The sequence below is a fragment of the Lissotriton helveticus genome, chromosome 4_1, assembly GCF_964261635.1.
Source record: "Lissotriton helveticus chromosome 4_1, aLisHel1.1, whole genome shotgun sequence".
In the NCBI taxonomy this organism is placed as follows: domain Eukaryota; kingdom Metazoa; phylum Chordata; class Amphibia; order Caudata; family Salamandridae; genus Lissotriton; species Lissotriton helveticus.
Genome location: NC_136063.1, coordinates 801,283,127 through 801,304,979, shown reverse-complemented (window position 1 = coordinate 801,304,979; position 21,853 = coordinate 801,283,127). Strand labels below are relative to the sequence as shown.

At 45.0% G+C, this 21,853-nt stretch overlaps 1 protein-coding gene across 1 annotated transcript in view; it reads left to right on the top strand.

Annotated features, from left to right (window-relative positions):
* COLEC12 (collectin subfamily member 12) overlaps positions 1-21,853 on the top strand; it is a 585,337-nt gene that overhangs the window by 120,567 nt on the left and 442,917 nt on the right. The gene's annotated exons all lie outside the window — the stretch shown is intronic.

Genomic DNA, 21,853 nt, shown 5'->3' with positions numbered 1-21,853 from the left:
TCTACAAAGAGCACTGCGTCAGGTATTCTCCTTGCCTGGCCGTAGCACCACCGTGACCTTTACTAACATGAGTCATGATGCAGTGAAACAATAATTTCACATAATAAAAAGCATCGATCTGCAGGGCTGCTCTGTCTGATCATCCTTCCGGAGTCAGAGAGCCTGCTGCCTTTAGTCCTGGTTTAGTTTTACCTAATACCTCTGCAGCACGTGTTATCACAGCAGCTGCTCTGAGTGTCATCTAGGGCTGTGAATAGTGGGTATTATCATCAAGTCCGAAGTCGGGTCAGTGCATGGACATTTACACTCTCTTCGGTGTTCTTCACAGTGTCTTTTTTTCTGATTTGTATAGTGGCCTGCCCGAAAAGTACTGCTGCTGAAAAACATAACTTGTGTAATTTCATGGTTATGCTTTCGTTTACAGTACAGTCCTTCCATTGCTGGTGCTCTGCAACAGTTTCAAGAAGTTCTTGGAGTTTTTTGTTACTCAGTTGGCTGTAATTTCTGATATTTTCTGATATTTCTGATATTTTCCCTCGCTGTTGAAATGTCACTCATAAATTCACTCAAATTTTTAAAATGTCACACATGGCAATCTGAAACCTTGGCAGCTATGCGCCGAGGCACTTTCTCTCAGCAGATCAGCAGTGCTGCTGCAATGGAGTCTACCAAATAAGGGAGCCAGACAATCAATGAAATGCCATAAATAGCTCAGCCACATTGAAAATAGAAGTAATGCGATCCACATGTTATAGAACCTGGGTTGCATGGACGTCATTTAGGGGTCTCAGCTGCGACCCCTGGCTTGCCCTTTGCTACTCCTAGCGCTGCCTTGGTGAGCTCAGGCCTCAGGGGTGGCAAATTCAGTACCAGGAACACAGGGGCAGCTGGGGCTCCACTCTCCTTATTGTCTGTCAATTTTTTGTTACACTTATATTAAATAAATAAAATATATTATTCACTAATAGTGTAATAAAAATGGAGTGCAATACGCTGGAATATGCCCTTCCATGGCAGCTGAGGTAAGTAACAAATGCCTTTAAATGTATGTTGTTTGCGGGTGAGAGTCTGTTTATGTGCGAGAGAGTGAATATGTGTTAATTTGTGTGTATGTATGTGTGTGTGAGTGAAAGTGGATGTTAAAGGGCGTGTTATGTCACTTCCGCTACCCCTGGCATTTCGGTGAATTGATATCCATGCTGGGTTGTTGCAGAAACTGGGATCAAGTCATTTAGGTGTGTGAGAAACCATGTCTCTGCTTTTAGTGCTGGCAGCTGCATAGGTAAATGAGTGGCACTACATACCTTGCATGCATATCATTTGTGCTTTAAGGCAGGCTTCTCCAGCAAGGAACTGGTGAGACACTGGTAGCTCTCCATCTACCTGTAAGCAACTCTTCTGTGTGCAGCTAAGCCTGCTACAATAGAAGCGTTTGCTTGGTGGAATTAATACATGTATATCAACATTGAAAATTGTGTATGCAAGACAAAAATGCGTATATATTTCAGAATATTTAAGCTGGTGTTTGGAGAAAAATAGTTACATTTCCAAAATATATTTAAAGTTGGCATTTGAGTGCTAAATTATGTGGTGTTGGAGATCCATTTACTAATAGTATAAACTTGGTACCAGGGCAGTGCAGCTAGGCAATCCACATTTATAAAGCATTTTTTACATTGGTGCTGGCAACCCTGCCTGATGCACTGAGGTGCTTGTTGCTGGACACTAATGTAATATTGTCTGACATGCTACCATTTCAACTTTAATATTAGTAGCTCAAGATAATTTCTAATGAACATAAATAGCTCTTATTATAGAAAAGGTCGAAGACCCCCAACCTAAGGAACGTCAGCATAAGGAAACCTTGCCTACAAAACTGCCTGATTCATACATTGATCAGTGGTACAATGTGTTAATCTATGGAAACAATATGCAGGCCTCATTGTGTCAGAAGGCCCTTCTTCCTATAAGTGAAGAGCAAGTCGGAACTAATTTAGCAACTTACAGGATGACAGCAGTCTTTTCGGATGCAATTTGCTGTGATTGCAGTTTAACAGGGCGAATGCTAACCAGATGATTACTGTAGGTAGAAAGAAATAACTGAAAGGTATGAGATTATTACATGCAGCACTAAAAAGATATCCTCTTAAAGGAATAGCATGCTTGTGTGTGCTGAGAATTTTGCATATATAGATGTGTGATTGCTGTTCGGCACTGTATTGATGCCATTGCAATGGCAACAACTTTAGATAGCCCTCCAACTCCATGTAGAGAAAGTCAGAATCCTGGGCATCAGCTTCGGTATTACTCTCTGCTTCCTGCCTCAAGTTAGCACTTTGAAAGAGTGATGGAGTACTGTAAGCATGCTGCGGTGTACCTGGTGATACCGTTAACCCAGCCTCAGCAGGCTGTGTTGGTCTGCTGTTGGTAACAATGGATCTGAGGTAGAATGTGAGTGGGAGTGTTTTGAGGGTTCTCTCAGACTAACGCTTCAATATATCAGCTTGCCATATTGTAGTCATGACGTGTGCCAGCCACAGCGGTTTGTCATCCTGAACAAGGCATCTTAGGCACGAGGTGATGAGGAATGGTTGGCCTTCTAGCTAGGGTTAGTGACAAACTTATCATCACTGTTGATGATGAGGATTACATGCTGACAAGTGCGGGTTTTGAATGTGTTAACAGAGAATTGGGTAAAAATATTGATTGTTGTGATGGGGAATGATTGGACTTTATCAGCGTTTACGACAACTGGGTCGATGCCATTGCTGGATAGGATTACATGCCGACAAGTGTGTTTTTAAAATGTTTTAATGGGCAATGTGGTTAGAAAACTGATCAGTGAGAATTCATGATAGGCTATTGACAGAATTTAGCCCATTGGATGGTTAGATGTGAGTCTAAGTCGAAACCAAGCCTACTGTACTGAGATGGGGCTAAGAGCAAGACTGGTGTGGAGTGCTAACTAGGGTTTAGGATGGCGACTTGTGACTGTGATTCACTTTTGCCCTCCACTGTTAGATTAGAATCTTACCTAATTGAGGGAAAATAACCTTTATTAGTCTCAGTTAATGTGAAGCACGTTGCATCCGGTATAATACACCGACTACGTGTGTTGATAGCGCTCACTGTTTTGATTGATAATTATAGTGCTCACTGCTTTGATGAATACTATCAGAGCCTAACTCTTGTTAGCTTTATTACAAAATTGTATACGGATGTGTTGTGACCGCCTGTTATTTGTATTTATGTTGGAGTTAATTAAAATCCAGTGACTTTTTGCCGGTGACATAGATGACACCTTCTCTGCTATATATTGAGTACAGTTTTGGATGTAGGTCTCTCTCACTATTTAACAAACACATGATCTCTCCTGGGATTGAAACAGATTATCGATAGGCCTTTCTTTGTTCTCTCAGGCACCTAAGTGGATGGCGTTTTACATGTCCTGATCAGACCTTTGGAACTGACTGAAAGGGTCGAAACGTCAACTAAACTCAGGGATTGGTCACTGAAAGATATCTTAATCTCAAAGAATCAGCATGTCTGAACTTATAAGCATGTGTAAATAATGTATATCCCAGAGTCTGTAAGTGTATATATTAACCATTTAACTAATCTTGCTTTCCGGAGTAATGTGCTACTTGCGGCAAATCACTATAACTTCTCGTCGGGGGTAGTAAACACTATATAAATACAATTACAATATTATGTGGATCACTTGTTTTATTGTCACAACACTTTCCCTTTGAGCACTGCACCCTCATCATTCTCATTTTGTTGGTACATGTCAAGGAGAATATAATTGAAACTTAATGGAATGAAAAGACCTCTGCAGTTCAGCTGTCAGAGGTGACATATTTGTTGATTCAAGTAGCAACAGGGCTGCATATGTGGCACATACCACTAATTGAATGAGACCACCTGTGTTTTTTTTTTGTTTTTTTTTAAACCTTTATTGTGCGTCAGAAGCATACAGGTACGGGCCCACAACCATTCCGTCCGGCCTCGAAATCGATTAGTGCACGAACAAAACAGGAGTAAAACAGCCCAGCAGTCACAGAGATGAAAAACAGCAACCCAAGCATGACGTATGAGAAAAGGGACCGCTGGGTTCAGGACAAATTAGGTTAATTTTAAAAAGTTTTTAGATGAAGAGGATCAGGCGCTTTCAATCCAACAGAAGCACATGGCGGGCAAGGATCACAGCAAATTATCAACAAAACGAAGGGTGACAATCGAAAAATCAGCATAAAAAGATATAGGTATCAGGATGCGAGCACTTATTCACAGTATCTATCGGTCATCGCCCGCCCCATGGACGTGGAACATCCTAACCAATGGTAGTAATAAGACTAACAACAGAAACAAGTAGCAACGCTACACCTAGCACCATATTGACCCAAGAGAAGAAGGAGAAAGTAAAAAGAACCAAGAAAGAGAGGAGAAAAATAAGGCCCATAGAAACGTAAATGAAACAAAAAGCCCCACCCCCCAACCCCCCACCCTACACGCATGCTGAGGCTACGGCCTACCCCCCCCCCCCCCCCTAGCAGTGTGTCTGTCGCCCAATAAACCAAAACCCGAAATTTAGAGTAAGAAAAGGGAAAAAAAGGAAAGAAAAAGAGTTAATATAAAACCGGCGGAGGGCAAACCCAACAGGCTCCCGGACTCCCCTGCCATTAGTGTAATCGCCACCCCAAAAGAAACAATTAACTACTACAGTCTCTTAGTACATGAATAATGGGGGCGAAGCATCACGTAGTACGCCATTAAGCAGGTCGTAGGGAATCGCCAGTCCGCTACCCCTCCAGCCCCACAGACACTAAACATTAGCGGAACATACTTAGCCCTGGCCCTTTTTTGTAAGTCCCCCGCGCCATGCCCTCAAAGGAGATGCCATCTCCGCAGACAAAGGAAGACAAAATGTCCACGCCCGGCCAGGGCGTAACTCGCCATCACAAAATGGACGCCGCCGGCCACGGACCGAGACTCCTCCATTGTAGCCGATTACTACCAGTTCCAAGTCCGAACAAGCATACCACCGCAAAGATACAGGGGCGAGGGAAGAGGCGGTAGTCACAGGAGGCAACAGTAGCTGAACCAGAGTCTGAGTCATCTGCGGTGTTGTAGCGGACGGGGCCACCGTCAAATGTTGGGAAAGGCGTCCTCCATAACAATGGAGACATGTAGGCAATCCGTCCCAGACACCCACACTATCCAGGATCGTCCATTCCCCTCCGCACCTAGGCAAAACCACAGGATCCTCCTCAAACATAGGCGGGGGCAATTCCTCGCGAATCTGGGGAGCATCCGAACACAGTTGTCCCAGTGTGATCGAAATATCGTCAAGCCTTCCACCAAGCGCCCGGTAGCCATCTCTCCAAGCAGACTGAAAGTCATTCAGAGCGGCAAGGACGTCGCGGCCAGACAGCACAGACTGGGGCCCCCACATCAAAGAGCCACTCAGCGCCTCAGACTCGCCCTCACCCATCACTTCAGCGGACAAGGTGCAATGCCCCATCTCACACAGGCACCCGTCGGGCGGTACCAGCTGAACAGGAGAACAAAGGCTGGGCTGGGAGAAGACCGGTCCGGGCAGACTGTTGCAGGAGTATCAAGGGCTTACAAAATGTGGACCCAAAAAGCAATCAGTGGCAGTGGCCATCTCCTTTCTATCGCAACCACCGGCTTAAGTACGGGGGCGGCCAAGGATAACCGGGCAGGGCAGTAAGCAAAGCCAAAAGGCTCACCCATCGAACTCCGCAGCCGGGATCAGTGCCACCGAGCCACCCCGCCGAGGACGTACTCCAGCCGCCCCATGCGACAGCCGGGCACCCACAGAGAGGACCGCTCCGGAGTTGCTGCTTCCCGGTGGGCCGACTCCGCCCAGGTCCTGCCGGCCGCCGCCGATGAGTCAGTGCCCGGCCATGTTTAGCCGTCTAGGGCTCGGCTCAGGGTCGTACAAGGCAATCGGTGAACTCCACCAAAATGTCAGTCTGCGAGGCCGGAGGAGACACCGGAACCGCGCATTCAGCCTCTGCGCGCATTCACCTTCACCCCGCTGCCATTCAATGCCGAAATCGTGCTCAGGATCGTCGTGCGGGGCTCAAAGGTACACGGAGCCGGGAGCTTACACGTCCGTGCTGATCGCCATCTTGGCTCCTCCTCGAGACCACCTGTGTTGGTTGTCATAGTGTACTCTGGTTCGGATCCCGGGTATAAAGGGTTTATTTAGTCCGTGTGACACTTATTTTAGTGGCAGAGGTGCTCACCTCCAGTTGTGAAAACTCACCAAGGCCGTGCACCTGCTCACCTTCAACCACAAGATGGACCTAGTCTGAGCCGTGGTGCTGTTCACGATTTCTGTACCAAGCTGTACATTAGCCGCACAAATAAGCCTTCTAACTTGAATTGATACAGAAGCAAGCACCAGTTCGAGGCCTGGAGAGATCTAAGCACTTATCACTCAGGTTTGTAAGTATGCAGATATACTATAAAGACAAGCATTGGCAAAGAATATAGATCTCGCCTTTGTGGCCAATATGCTTTGCCAGTGTGTTTTAGCGACACTGCACAGCATTGCTATCTGAGTTAAAAGGTTGGTGGATTGCCACCCAGCAAGAGTGCAGAAAGAAGGTGTTGGAGATGGGCGAAGGGAGAGTTTCAAGCATTCCTGATTTAACGTATTTTGATCCCTTCCTCAGAAGTTGCTTTTTGGCCTGTATACATCATTTAAATAGCATATCATGATCAATAGGTTTGAAAGCAGATCCTTCAAGGGAATTGCAGGGCAAATATGTTTCTAGAGATATAGTACTGTCCAACTGTCGTAGTTCTAGATTTGCTACAATGTATTAAGACCCTGGCCTGTCAGTAAATATTCCGTTGCAATGGAGAAGCCATGATGGCAGGTTTGCTTGAATGTGGTTGTGTTTTTGTTATATTTTTTGGTCTCGCCTACTAGACAGCGCATGTGCTGTCTGTTGCTAGACATATTGTGTACCTACTGAAGAGCATACAAGGGCTTGGAGCCGCCCATTGCTTACAATTGATTGGCTTTCCTACCACTTGTTTAAGGATCGTTCTTCTGTCCTTTATAAAAGATGATAAAATATGGGCAGCATATACTATTTTTTTTGGCTCCTGGTGGGTGAGTGAGTGTGTAAGTATTTTATCACTTGATGTTGAACAAATAGCGTTAACGCTGTTTCATAACGCTTGGCAAAGTATAAAGAAAATCTCTTCCAGAGTTTAATAACATTCTTTAGACACTAATAAGGTTAGTATTTGTTATATTTAAGGTATTGCGGAACATTCATACAATGTAATGGATACATTTGCAGCTTAGTGCTGCTTGAAACAAGGGTACTCTAATTAGACATGCTTTCTATCAATTATTGTCTGGGTTTGGATTCTTGTAGAAATGCTGATTGCACTGAATTGATACAGAAGCAAATGAATCCCGTGCACTTATAGCACCCTGTGCTATCATCACGTGTACAGTATTTTGAAAATAACCCTATCCGCAAGCTAGAAAAGAGGTGGATTAGATCAAAATCCTCTAGAGCTCTGGTAATTCTTGAAGCAGTTCAGGAAACCCACAAAAAAGAATCTCATCACTGCCAAAGCTGATTAGTACTTTAAAACTGCAAAGCCAACAATGAATCCAGAGCTCTGTCCAAAGCTGTAAAGCACTGCTCCAGCGTGTTTCCCCTCCTCACATCTCTCCATCAGTGCAAAAAACCCACAAACATTAATGGTTATTCATTAGGAAAATAGCTGCAATCTGACATGGCATGAAGACCACAAACACTCAAACCAACAAAAACACGTTCACTCTTTCATTGTTGTCTCTCCCTTCCAACCCTTAACCATTCACTCATTGTACAATATCATACATTTCAAAAAAAGTTATTTCTTACAGTGACAATATCCTCCACATACTCAGTTGTTAAATCCCATCCATCCGAATGCCTTACTCGTCTACTTGATGTTTTCCTTTTCTCCCTCTGTACACACATCTTTCAGTCCTCACATCATTTTCAGCTTTAAAAATCCAAACCAGATCCTGGTGAGCTCTCACACTACTGCCACACACCCTAACTTCCTTTATTTTTTACATAATCTTTGGGATACTGTCAAACCTCTCCAAGATCTGCTTTATCATCATAACTCACTCCATTTCTATATTTCTGGATCGTACCCCCAGCGCAGCATCAAATTCCTACAATCCATGTGGTTGTTGAGAACTATTGAATCACCAACCCCAAAAATGCTAATCTCCTTCTGCTTCTGAACTTGTCAGTAAAATATGACACCTTTGACCTCCTCGCACTGTTAGAGTTCCTTTCCTCGTGAAAGGCCATTTCAGACACCATTCCTAAATTGTTGTCAAAAAAGCTTCACCCTGCTCCCTGACACTCATTGCCAGTGGATTCCCACCTAGACCCATGCTCACTACCAGGATAATAATGTGTACCTAGAGCCCTTGGGGTGCAATGTAGCCTAGGACATTACTCTTCATCAACGTATCAATGGTTCTCAACATAATCTCCAGGTGGCATCCACTATCAGCCAGTGGCAGCCGCTAATTTTACCAGGGAGCGGCGGCGGGGCACACATGCATACATACACACTGACTCACATGTGCACACACACATACATTAACAAGGGTCACTAACAAATACACATTCATACACGTACGCATGCACCTTGTATAAAAAACATAAACTCAATGTAGAGAGGGAAGCCTCGGAGGTCCAAAGAGAGTTGGGAATGCTGCCTTCCCTCATTGGCAGCCCTGAAGTGCCCAGTGCCGATTGTCGATCAGTAACATCTTGTCACAGAGAGGGGTGGGATCTGCAGTCTCACTGATCCCAACCTACTGTGTGACAAGTGAGGGACTGCTGCCTTCCCTCATTGGCTGACCTTAGGTTGGGGTCAGTGAGACTGCAGACCCCACCTCACTCTATGACAAGATGTCACTGATCCAGGTCTGAGGAAATCAGTGACACTCCCCTTCATCATGAGGGGGAGGGGCTAGAGGCCCTTTTGCCAGGCTGAGGAGGTGACGCCCACAGGGCTATGAAATCCTCAGCCTGGCAAAGTTCAGCTCAGGCAGCGCATTAAGCACATGTTGAGCTCTTGGCTGCCTGAGCTGAATAAGAAGAGTGTCTGTCAAGCTGACCTTTGTTTAGCTTGACAGACACTCTTCTTGCCTTGAAAAAGGTGGGAGGTGTGGCCACTCAGCCCATATGGACGGGTTGTTGCTGCTATAGGCATGCATAAACGCAGGTCATGGTTGGACATCATTCAGACATGAATTTTCACAGTTTACTTTAAACTCAACTCACCCAAGACTGAGCTTTATGCTCCTTATCAGAGACGCGCTCTATCACCAAGTCCAGACTTGTCTGAGCTGCTTGGGTCTGTGGCAGAGGGGGGGGGGTCTGACCTATACAATATTGCAGGGAGTTTAAATTAGCAAACCTTCTCCTTCAGGTATCCTTTGAAGAATAACACTAAAACAGTCTGGTTTCAAATCTGTCTGCTGTTCAGTTTCAAGTCTTTTCACCACAAAATGCTTGTGCTGCAGAGTCCAATCTCATGTTCTGTCACACTTTGAAGAGGGCCACACCTTAATAATGGGCTTCCCAAACACCACGTGCTTCCATTACACGTTGTACTATATCAGAGTTCGCCAACCTTTTTTGCATTGAGAACTACTTCTGATCTGTGAAAATCATTGTGAGCTACTAAAGGTCAAGTAACTCGCACATTGTTTCCAGACGCCCCCTTGCCCAGGTTAATTGACTTTAAACCGAATGTTCATGGGGCCTAGAAACTATGGTTTGAAAAAAATACTGTGACTAGGGATACTATGATAGGGCTGCCATGTGTGTCACTCAGTGCATAGTCTTTGGGGATGTATGAACATGTGTGTGAGTGAATGGGAGACATGTGTATGGGTGACTGAAAGCCTGTGTCATATGTATTTGTGGCACTGGACATGTACTTTGCCATATGTGGCACCGTTACATATACTATACAAACATACAACCATTGTTTTTTAATGGGAGAAATTTAAATTACAGAATAATTCTCCCATTTGAAAAACAATTCTGTATTTTTCATATATAAATATGGCAGCAACTCTACCAGCCAATGGCAGCAAGATCCTTGCTGTGTGTAAATGCAACACTTTGAAATTGGAGAAAATGCAACTGAAGAGTTAACTTCATGTTTATAGGCATTACATAAAATTGATCATTTTAACTACCTTCATGTCAAGGTGTCTTTACAAACAGCTGGTATTTTATTCCCACTGGCATGTAGACATGGTGCCATACTTATAACAGGAAAGTACGGTCATTTGTTTAAATGTGAGAAATTTAAAGTGAAGAAAAATTCTTCATAAAACATTAGGAATTAATTTGATTTATTTAAAGTAGAGGAAAACATTAAGCAAACATAAGGAGATGATGGATGGAGCTCTCAAACGTTTCAGACACTCACCCCCAGTCACAGATCTGGGTTGAATCCATCTTCGTTTTTGAGCTCACTTCGCCACCCCAGTTCAGACCCAACCATATGCAAATCAGTCTTGACCCTGTGCCTCATGGGAACAGTCCAGCCTGAACTACCAAGCAAGATCTTCCCTGGACCAGAAACAAGCATCTTGGGACCGGTTTTGGGGTAACGCCTCTCAGCAGCCAGGCTAGCTGGGATACAGTGGCAAAGTGAGCAAGGGACCCACGTCTGGGCATACCCATCCCACTTAGGATGAACAAAGCACACACAAGAAACATTTGTCTTTACTTTACATTTCTCCCATTTAAAAGAAAATTACTATTTTTCACTGTGACTACCAGCCACTGGGAGCAAGAGGCCTGCTGGTTGTAAATGTGACACTTTGAAAAAGGGAGATAATTAAAATGAAGAGTTAACTTAATAATTAAGTTACAATTTATTTTAATTTTCTCTCTTTTAAAAGCATTCAAAAAAATAATGTTGTCCTCGTGCTTCAATATTGAGTTGAGATTAAGAGTTAAATACTTTAGTGCTTCAGTTCTAAACCACTGTGACCCATGGGTCATAAATCTGACTGAGCACTGCTCATTATCAGGCTCTGCAATCTGCATCCTGATAATAAAATAAAAGAAACATAGCCTTTCCTTAACTTTAAAGGAAAAATGCAACCCTTATTTATTGCAGTTCTTAGTTAAAAATGAACTTGAGGCTGGGAGCTACTCTGAAGTTTTCTGGTTACTACATGCATCTAACTGCTTAATCACCAGCCAAGGATCATATCATCCCCTCATCTAAAGTAAACATACTGGTTGCCACTTTCATATTTCACCCACTTTAAAGCCCAAAGTGTTATTTTCAAGGTTGCCTACCAAATTACATTACACTACCTGGCAAGGAAATTCAAAATATTGGGATGCAATCCAGTAAAGTGTGGGCCAGATTTATCAAAGTTGTGCATTGCCCTTGCACCATGCAAGGGGGCGCAAGGGCGACGCAAAACCCTCTAGCAGCCGACACAATAAAGAGGTGGTGGGGCAGGTGGAGGGAGAGCGCGGGAGGAGGATGCCCGGTGGGGTGGGTAATAATTAATAAAAATAATAACACTTACCTGAAGCCCCTGGCCGCATCGCTCCTTGGTGTCCTGCTGTGCTGCTTCCTGGACCCAGCAGGCATTGGGGCAGCATTAGACTCCTTGTGCAAAATGAATTGGCCTGAGTGGGCTGAAAACGACGCTCCACTCAGGACAGGGAGTCTGTGTTGTTTCTTCAGCCCGGCTGTTCAATGCAGCTGGGTTGGAGAAACCTAAGTGTGCATGTGTGAGGCGGCCGGCCAAACACACATGCGCACTTAGAAGTCCACATAGCACTCCTCCTCCACCCTCCCATGCTCCGGCCCTCCTTGCACAAAGTGGCTCAGAGCCGGCAAATGAAAAGTAAACGGCTATGGTATATTGTTTTATTTTTCACATGCTGGCTCTGAGCCTGTGGGGCAATGCTTCTCTTCCATGTGGAGGAACCGTCACTGGCAACACCTCAATGAGATTTAGCAAGCCATGCCAGGCCACCTTTTGTGGCACTGATGGCTTGATAAATCTGGAGGAACACAAGTCAGCCTAAATCGCTGCCTTGCGTGAGTCTGCCCCAGGAGGCTTTTCATGGGTGGAGTGTGGGTGTTCCCTTGCATCCACGCATTGATTTTGGTGCATTCCCAGATTTACCATTAGTGGTAGACCTGAGAAAGCGTCAAAATGTTATGCCTCCCCAGCTGAGGCATAACGAGGAGGAATATCTTTGTTTATCCTGGTTTTTTCCTCTTTCTACTTGGGTTTTCATTTCGCAGCACACATAGAAAAATAAAAATGCCTCTCAGGATTGTTTTTGCATAGGAAGGTGTCCATTCCTACACAAAAACAATCCTACCTACAACGCAGGCACCCAACATGACGTACAAGAGCCTGCATTGCCGCTAGACAGCCAAAAGTGCGTCAGCGCTACAAAAGGACAGGATTGCGGCGCATAATATTAAATACGGCACCTACCTGCTCTTTGTCAGGGCAGCAAGGTGGCTTGTTGTGTTGCATCACAAATTGATAAATATGCCCATGTGGCTCCAAGAAGGCAAGGTTTAAAATGCTGATATCTCGCCAAGAACACACCTGCAAACATACTTTCTATTAACATCAGGGGCGGCTCCTCCATTAGGGCAGAGGAGCTCCGCCCCACTGCTTTCTCGCAGTGCGAGAAGCAGAAAATAAAATGGTATTTTAAATACCTAAACACAGAGAACTGGACAGTGGATCGATTCCTCACGAGGCAGCAAACAGCAAAAGTATTTACCAAATCTTAGTATAGACCAAACAATTTTTGTGTGCAAACCTTTAACAGTGCTCTCTGTCCAAGAGCACCACCCTTACCACAGGGTCAAACGAATACTGTAAAACAAGTATTAAAGTTGCACCACCTCACTATATAGTATAAATGTTAAGCACAATTATGTATAGTTCATCCAATAAATGCAATTCCTCCTTTTGGGGTATATATTCTTCTTTTATTTGATCAATCGCAGCCAACACGTCTCGTTCTGAAACCAGAACTTCTTCAGGGCATATAGTGTTCTTTACCGCAGGTACGGTCATACAATTAGATTTACTTCTTCTTGCGGGCACAAATTGAATCCCATATTTTGAGTAGTCCCTTTCAAGATATTCTGACAAATTCAATCCAATCCTGTTTTCTTTTGTCCTCTTTGTTCTCCAAAAATGTCCGTTGTTCACAAGAAACCACAATCTTCTGCACAGATATAAGTTCCAGAGACGCAATCCAAAGATAATATATATTCACTCCCAAACCAGGCGTATATATAAAGCCTTAAGCATGGGTTTGTATGTCCCGCAAACACTCCCGTCCTATTCGGATAAACCGCCAAATCCGCAGCCTATTTGGCGGTTTATCCGAATAGGACGGGAGTGTTTTCAGGCGGTTGGATCAGGTCGGGGAGGAGTGGCTTGCACCACTCTGAGTACCCTGACTGTTTGGTCGGTCCTGGGGCTGACCAAAGCAGTCATGCACGCACACTCTACATTTTCTCTATGTAGGCTGCATGCAGCCTACATAGAGAAAATGGTCTCCCTACAGGTGCCCGGCTGGGCGCTGTCCGGGACTCCCCACCAATCACAATGCTGCCATTGCAGCGTTGTGATTGGCTTACAGGAGGGGAGGGAGATGCCTGTTCCTGTTCAGCAGCAGGAAAACGCTGACCCGACCCAGGAGCAGAGGTGGCGGGGAACCGGTCAGGGAAGTTTAATTTTACCCCCCTCGCGGTAACCCCAAGCAATAACCCTCACGCGACCCTCCCCCCACCCACGAGAATTGCGAGCCGCAACTGCTTAACATGCTCCCATCTATGGAATAAATTCAGTAAGGATCTCAGAACTAACCTCTTCGCCATTTTAACCTACCACATGAGATTAGTTTTCCTCCATATGCCTTTCTTCTCCTTCAATGTAAATCAAAGGTTTGGTTTGAACGGCCCCATGCTTCTGTAACCCTGGAAATTCATGTGCCAAATCTGCTAGACAAAATGGCCTCCACCCTCAATAGCTAAGCTCTCACTTTTGTGATGAGGATCCTCTGGCATGGAATCCAATCTGGTCTCCTTGGACCGGGTCCACAATGTAGAACATCCTAGAAGCAAACCCTTCTATTTTAGTTTGGTAGGCAGGTCAGACCATCAGAATGAGGATTAATTGAGGTCTGTACAGTAGCATATAAATGGGAGGGAGGCCTTGGGGGCATCATGTGGGCTGGGTCTGGAACCACACGTTTGCTTGCAGAGAACCATATTATACTGTACTATGCGTCACTGAGATAGGTTTTATGCTGTTATACATGATGCGTGCTCAGGCTTTTTCCCCTCAGGGCTTTCATGGACAGAAGGACGGAGCAAAGGGAGGTCTACAGTGCAAAGTTGCCTTATTCGCATTGGTGCTTGCTGTTCGGTGCCTGCAGTGCATTGGTGCTTGCTGTTTGGTGCCTGCATTGTAATTGGCGCTTGCTGTTCGGTGCCTGCATTGCATGGGCGCTTGATGTTTTGTGCCTGCATTGTATGGGTGCTTGCTGTTCCGTGCCAGCATTGCATTGGTGCTTGCTGTTCTGTGCCTGCATTACATTGGCGCTTGCTATTCCGTGCCTGCATTGCATTGGTGCTTGCTGTTCCGTGCCTGCTTTGCATTGGCGCTTGCTGTTCGGTGCCTGCAGTGCATTGGCGCGTGCTGTTCAGTGCCTGCATTGCATAGGCGCGTGCTGTTCAGTGCCTGGATTGCATTGGCGCTTGCAGTTCAGTGCCTGCAGTGCATTGGCACGTGCTGTTCAGTGCCTGCATTGCATTGGCGCTTGCTGTTCAGTGCCTGCATTGAATTGGCGCTTGCTGTTCAGTGCCTGCATTGCATTGGCGCTTGCTGTTCGGTGCCTACATTGCATTGGCGCTTGCTGTTCGGTGCTTGCATTGGCGCTTGCTGTTCGGTGCTTGCATTGCATTGGTACTTGCTGTTCAGTGCCTGCATTGCATTGGCGCTTGCTGTTCAGTGCCTGCATTGCATTGGCGCTTGCTGTTCAGTGCCTGCATTGCATTGGCGCTTGCTGTTCGGTGCCTGCATTGCATTGGCGCTTGCTGTTCGGTGCCTGCAGTACATTGGCGCTTGCTGTTCCGTGCCTGCAGTGAATGGGCGCTTGCTGTTCCGTGGCTGCATTGCATTGGTGCTTGCTGTTCGGTGCCTGCATTGCATTGGCGCTTGCTGTTCGTGCCTGCCTGAAGAGACTGTACTAAGTTTGGGTGTGTGTGGGGTGCTCACCTGTTAAGCATTGGTGCAAGGGGTATGCCATCATAGGGACAGGATATCACTTCCTACCAGGCCTCAGCCTCTCTATAAATACTCCTGCCCTCTACCCCAGATGATCTCTCGTCTTTTGAGAAGGAAGGGGAGATCTGCAGATCTTGGGACCCTGTAGCTCCTTGTGCTTGTGAAGCAAAGTTGCTTTCAATTTTATAATTCCTAAGTGAAGAATAACTTTACCTATGCTTAGTTTTCTTATATCACGAGTGGTGGAAGCTAATGATGAAACACAGCTCTGCGACCTTTTCATTGCAGCCATGTGCGAGGCGTAACCTTTGAACCCATTTATTGATGACTTCACATGTACCCTTGGTTTCAAAGCAGCTCTGCTTCCCTGGTGTCCCTGCACAACATACTCCAGCATGGATTGCTGCATTGCGCACTTCCTGTAGGATAATGAGACGCAGCTTGATATCACAGCTGTACAGTTTCTTTTACAACGCAATCCTGAAATGGCGGCGGCGGCAAGTTTGCACGTCACTTGAAGTTCAGTCTGATCGTCTGTCTTTTAATGAGCACACTCCGAGTGAAGGCGGGGGCTGTCGCTCGAACCCTGCTGTTTGTGGCAGTCTCTGACTTAAAAGACAAACGAGGGCGCTTTATTTGTGTTTTACAGTGCTCGCGTGACATAAAAGGCCTGCATACCTGCTTTCGTTTTGGACAGTCGTGGTTTCAGCTTTCATTCAAAAAAGTATGTCATCTTTAAGGTTGAAATCTGGAGGGAGGCGACGGAGAGGTGTGTTCGGCCTCATCCTTTTCAAGGCATTCGGCAAACATTTTACGTCAGCTAAATATGGCCTAGAAGTTTCTTCTTTTTTGATTTGCTCACTAGTGTTTTGGAGGGGGGCTACAAAGTGCTTACAAGAAATAACAACAAAGCGCGGACATGCGTAATGGACATGTCAGAATATCAAATTTACCCAAGGGTAAAAACCGAGTGCACAAACATGCATGTGACACATTCATTTTTTGGTCGGCACGGGGAGATAAAGCGATTTGCCCGGAATCACAGGATGTGAAGCTGATGGAGAGACTCGAAACTGGTTTCCCACCTCCAAAGTCGGCAGCTCTGGCTGTTACGCCACATCCTCTCACTTTAACCCCTCACATGCTGATGTGCTCATGTGCTGATGCCTTTTGTGATTCTTTTGTTGTCCTTAGAAGCAGGATCAGGCAAATCTGGAAGGTGAATGGCCTCTTTAAATATCAACTTTTTGCAACCAATTTCCTATGGGAACTAGCCTATTTGTCACAAATTACTACATAACCCTAGTTTAAGCGCTGCTTCGTGTGCACCTAGGCTCCTACAACAAGGATGTGCATGTATAGTACCCTGCCCCTCCAGTGTCTCTGCAGTCCTTAAAGCAACTGGTGCACGCACACCCTGCCACCATCCCACTCTATTCTCCATAGCCTGCAAGAGTTGTGTGCCAACCTAATATCAACACCTGTTACTCAGGGACGATATTGAGTCAGTCGGTCTCCTGCGTCAATGAGAAGCTTTCGAGGTGAATGAAGCATGCCATAGCTGGAGTATTTATGCACAAGCCAGCCTGGTGGTTTGGATATTTTATTGCAGCAGTAGGGGATTGTGTGTCTTGGACGCGCCTCCATCCCCTTCATCTCATCGGTAAACACTAGGAGAGGCAGGTGCCCTTTGAGCGTTGTCCATTTCAGAGCATTTCTGCAGAGTGTGGACTAGCATCATTTTCTGAATGTGGAAGCAATGCCAAAGTATCTCTGCTTTCTGAAAAGTTAAGGCTGGAGACCTATCAGAGAACTGGCCTTCCAAAAGCAGTGTAAGGCAGGCTGATGGGGTTCATTTTTAAGTCAAACTACAGAAATTAAAAAAGGAAGGAGCAAACCTTGTGAACTAGCTCATGCCTTTTCTTGAACAGTTTATTATGATTAAGTGTCACTTCCTTTTATAAAACCAGCGACTCGCTGTTGAATGAAATGACAGTAAATGTAATGTAGCATTGAAGGAACCGAGAAAAGAAATCAATATAGACATGGTGGTGCTTTACATCTAGTGAGAGAGCCTAGTGGATTAATGCGTTTTTTTAGACACCACTATGTAGCCAGCTAACTCTTGATTTGAATCACCTTGTCTCGCTCAGAATTTCATCCTTCTTTGGGGATAAAATTCAAGACTGGCAGCGAGCGCTATTTGCCAAAAGGCATTCGCTTGAAAAATTTGAGAAGTGTGGGAAGCATACATGGAGGAGAGTGAGATTAATGAAAAAGTATGCTTGTGCCGTTCCTATCTGTAAAGTAAATAATGCAGGGGGTACGTTCGGATTTAATTACATATGCTGTCTGTATTGATTGTATTTGGATACTAATTCAAAATTGACCATTTTAAACTTTTAATAAACGTTTAAAATTTACAAATAACTTTAAAATAACACACGGTCTAAGCGAAGTTAGTAGATAAAAGCTGAATAAAACGAGGCAAGTCACGCTCTATGGAAAATTTAGGAACATTCATAAAAGGAATTCGTATAAGTTTGATAAATAAGAAATAAATGCCCTAAAATAGTTCTGAATATCTATTTTCTTATAAATCTCGTAGACGATACATTCCATATCAAAACCCTCATGCTGTGCATCTCTGTAGGCTTTGTCAGTTGATTTTACCTAAGAACGAGACTACATGCAAACAGGATCTGTTTTACTAAAGTTCTTACAGGGGAGCGCCCTCTGTCTTTGCCGCACCGGTTGGAAGGAAGATCTGGCATTGTGTCATTATCTATTAAAAGGTTCCGATTAAAGTCAAGCGTAACTCTGGCATCCGCAGGCATCCCTTCGAAGTGTTCGCCGACCCCAGACGAAGCCTTCCCTGTTTAGGGCTCTTTGGGAAGTAGACGGAATGGGCGATTTCCGTCTGCCTTAAAACAATGCCGTAATTTTTCTGATTTGTAGAATTGCTCCACATAGCCTAGGTAAAGAAGCGCCGCAGAGTGCGTTTGTTCTAATGTAAGCAAGAGGAGCAGAGTGTTGCGTGACGCACGCTGCGGGGCAATCGCTATCCGGCTTTCCCTCTCCCTTGCGGTAATAACACGCGAAAGATCGCTCTTCGAAACAAGATGCTAAGCTGGTTAACGTAGGGGAGGAACCCGTGGCTAGCGGGGCCAACAGTCAACAGTGTGGTGGGATAACAGGTCAGGGGATAAAAGAACAGAGTGACCAAGCATTAGCCGAACGGCCGTAAAAGTAACGCGGCCGCGCAGCCGTGAAAGCAATCGCAATCACGTGCTGTGTGGTGGGGGAGGGGCGGAGCGAGTCACGCTGTAAGGGTGCCGTGAAGAAATTCAGATGGCTGCTGCGCGCGCGCGTGCTCGCACGGGTGCTTGCAAGCTTGAGGCCACACAGAAAGCATGTGGTCGCATTTTAAAATGCCCACTCACTAAAAGTCTCGCCAGACCAGCGCATGCTTTCTGCGTGGGGTTTTGGAAAAGCAGGGTAATGGCGCTCGAGCAGGTTCAAGTAGTGATGCAGTTGGTAAATGAGGAACAAATGTTATTAACGGTGCAACCTGGTTAGGGGAACACCTAAATAGTGTGTGTGCAGAAACCCACACAAGCAATATCAAAACAAGTCCCGGGCACACGTGTAGGGATACAGTTATTGCAGTTCTGCTGTTCAATTGGTACAGTTCAGGAACCCTTGTTTCCCACTCTGGGGTGAAACTGGACAAAGGACAGGGTAGTATCCTCCCCTCTGTCCAGCGGCTTCTCTGGGAGGGACCCCCGAGTCGTTCCAACCCTTTCCCTAGGGTACTTAAGGGATCCCCTGTAGGTGGGTCTTCAGATTCGTCATGAAACAAGACTCACCTCTGAAACCAAGACACCCTTCAACCGTCTGGGCACTTGGACTTCATTGGATTTTCTGTTCTTCCAGTCTTCTCCGTCGTCTGTGTCTGTGTTTCATCCAGGTTCTCCAGAAGGCCTGCGGGCATCAAGGACTTCCAAAGTAATCTCCCTTGGAGTGAAGGAGTCACTCCCCTGCATCTGCAGGCACAGCAATGAAGCTGACTGGTCTGCTTCTCCTGCTGTCCTACCGACTTCCCAAGACCCAGCAACACAGATGGTGGTTCTGCAGTTCCCTAGAGGCCTGATCTGTCTTCTCTGTGATTTTGAGGAATTATCCCTCGTCGTAGCCACTGGGACCAAACCCCTGTGCACCGCATTGACTTACCATTACCAAGGCTTGTTGGCTGTGCACATAGGAGATCTTTGGGCTACAAGAAGCTCCAGCACCTCATCCCTCAAAGATCAGCATTCTCACTGCATCCTTTGCACTGTGGACCTCCATCTTTGGTGAGCTGTCTGCCATTTTCTAATGCGCAGGGAAATTAAGTGCTTAGCCCAGAATCACAGGATGTTGTGTTGATACCAGGACTCAAACCTGATTCCTCAGCCCGCAGCTCTGGCAGTACCGTTCAACCAAAAAAGTGAAGTCACGCTTCTGCCGTGAATAAAACCATCACAGGTGAAGCCTGGCCTTTCAAGAATACAACCAGTAAAGCATACTCTCAGAGCGGTGTAATTTCAGGCATCCTGAAAGACCACGACATCTGTAACCTATCCGATAGAAAGTTTCAAAAGCATAACACAGTAAAACCTCAAAATGCATTCACAGTCTGCAACTTTTAAACCTGGCCCTCAGCCCACAAGGAAGCCAAAATCCACATTGCTTCCGCCATATGAAAATGGAATGTGATAGCGCGTGCAGAGATAACGCTCAACGTTTCCTCTTTTCATCAGATGAATGACTTCAGCCGCAGCGCTGTTGGGAAGGGGAGGAAAGGCGGACTGGTAGGACTATTGCTGCATCTGTGATTGGCCTAGCCCCCCTTGTCCACCATTAAGTGACAGCATTGTCCAGCAAAACAGACACTTCATTAAATTCAGCCTTGGAAGAGCAATGTTGTTCCTGTTAGCATTTCACATTTTACTTACTCTTGAATTCCCAAAAAGTATGATTTTTAGAGTTACCTTCATATGTTTGTGGCAGTTCAGGTGGTGTGTGGGTGTTTATTACGGCACTAATTGAGAGTTATGGGTTTAGCCCAAACGCAGTGTGAATTTCTCAAAGTGCCCGTCAGAAGGTCAACAAGCATTTGCAATGCAATCGGTCTTGCCTTTGGGACCTTAAATATATTAACTATGCAGCACATTAGCCTGGGTGCTGAAACATCTACTGTTCTTTAACATGGAGGGAAAGTAAGCACCAAAATGTGTGACGCGCCTGGTATGGGAACACATGGAGAAAAATATTGCCCTTCAGGACGAAATGGTATAGTCCAAAGCTCTATTTTTTAATATAAAATCAGGGCTTTCGGTGGTCGTATCACTGAAAATACAAGATTTGAAAAACATATTATTGTCTACGGGTGCTCGTGGAAGACAAGTTTCTATGGCCTGGAATCTAGAGAATGCTGAAGTGGCTCTGGTATTTTACTGACCTCTGCTGGTCGTTTTCTATCAAGAAAGTTAAATAGAGGCAGTTGCCAGAAAAATTAAAAAAAGAAAGTCCCTCAGCAGAAAGAAATTCTGGTATTTTACTGACCTCTACTGGCCGTTTTCTATCTAGACAGCTAAATAGAGGCAGTTGAATAGAAAAGAAAGTCCCTAAGAGGAAGCATACAAGTCCTAAGGTTGATCTCCAGAGCCCACAAAGTACATACACATATAAGTATATACTAAAGTATATACAAGAGGTCTTGAATGCTCGACCTAAAAAGTGGTTTAGAATAAATGCTCATCCAGTCCGTGGCTTCTCTGCAGAGCGTATAGAGCAATGGTCAGGTATGTCAATTGTAAATGTGATTGTATGCGAAAACGTGTGAAGGAGGTACACAGCTCAAAATATTGACATGCAGAACGTTAAAGAAAATAAGTGCTTATAGGTGAGTTGGTGAGCTGTGTGCGGGTAGGAAATAGGAAGGAGATTATAGGAAGTATGTCCAGTAGAGAGTGAAAAGAGGGTGCTGAATAAGGAAGAGATGAGGTGTGAGATTTGTAGATGGAGGGTTTCAGAAAGATGTCGGGAGAAAAAAGTTAAAAAAATATTGGCAAAAAATAATTCATAGATCGGATAAATAGGATAGACAAAGTTCAGAAAAACATTAATAAGCAAGGGGAAAGGGGGTATGTTTTTTTTCTTATAAGAAAACAAAAAAGGACAAAATAAATAAAGGGCAAAAAACGCCCAACTGACACAGGGGAGAACAGTAGAAAAATAGGGTATGAAGTTACCGTAAAATAGAAAAGTCAAAGAAGTAAAAAAAAGAAGAATAAATAAAATGAGTGAATAAAAAAACAGGAACAAAGAGTGGAAAAGTATGTTCCAGAAAAGGAAGCAAAGATAAAAGGAATTACAAAAAAAAGTAAGTAAAAAAATCAAAGTAATACTATTGAGAAA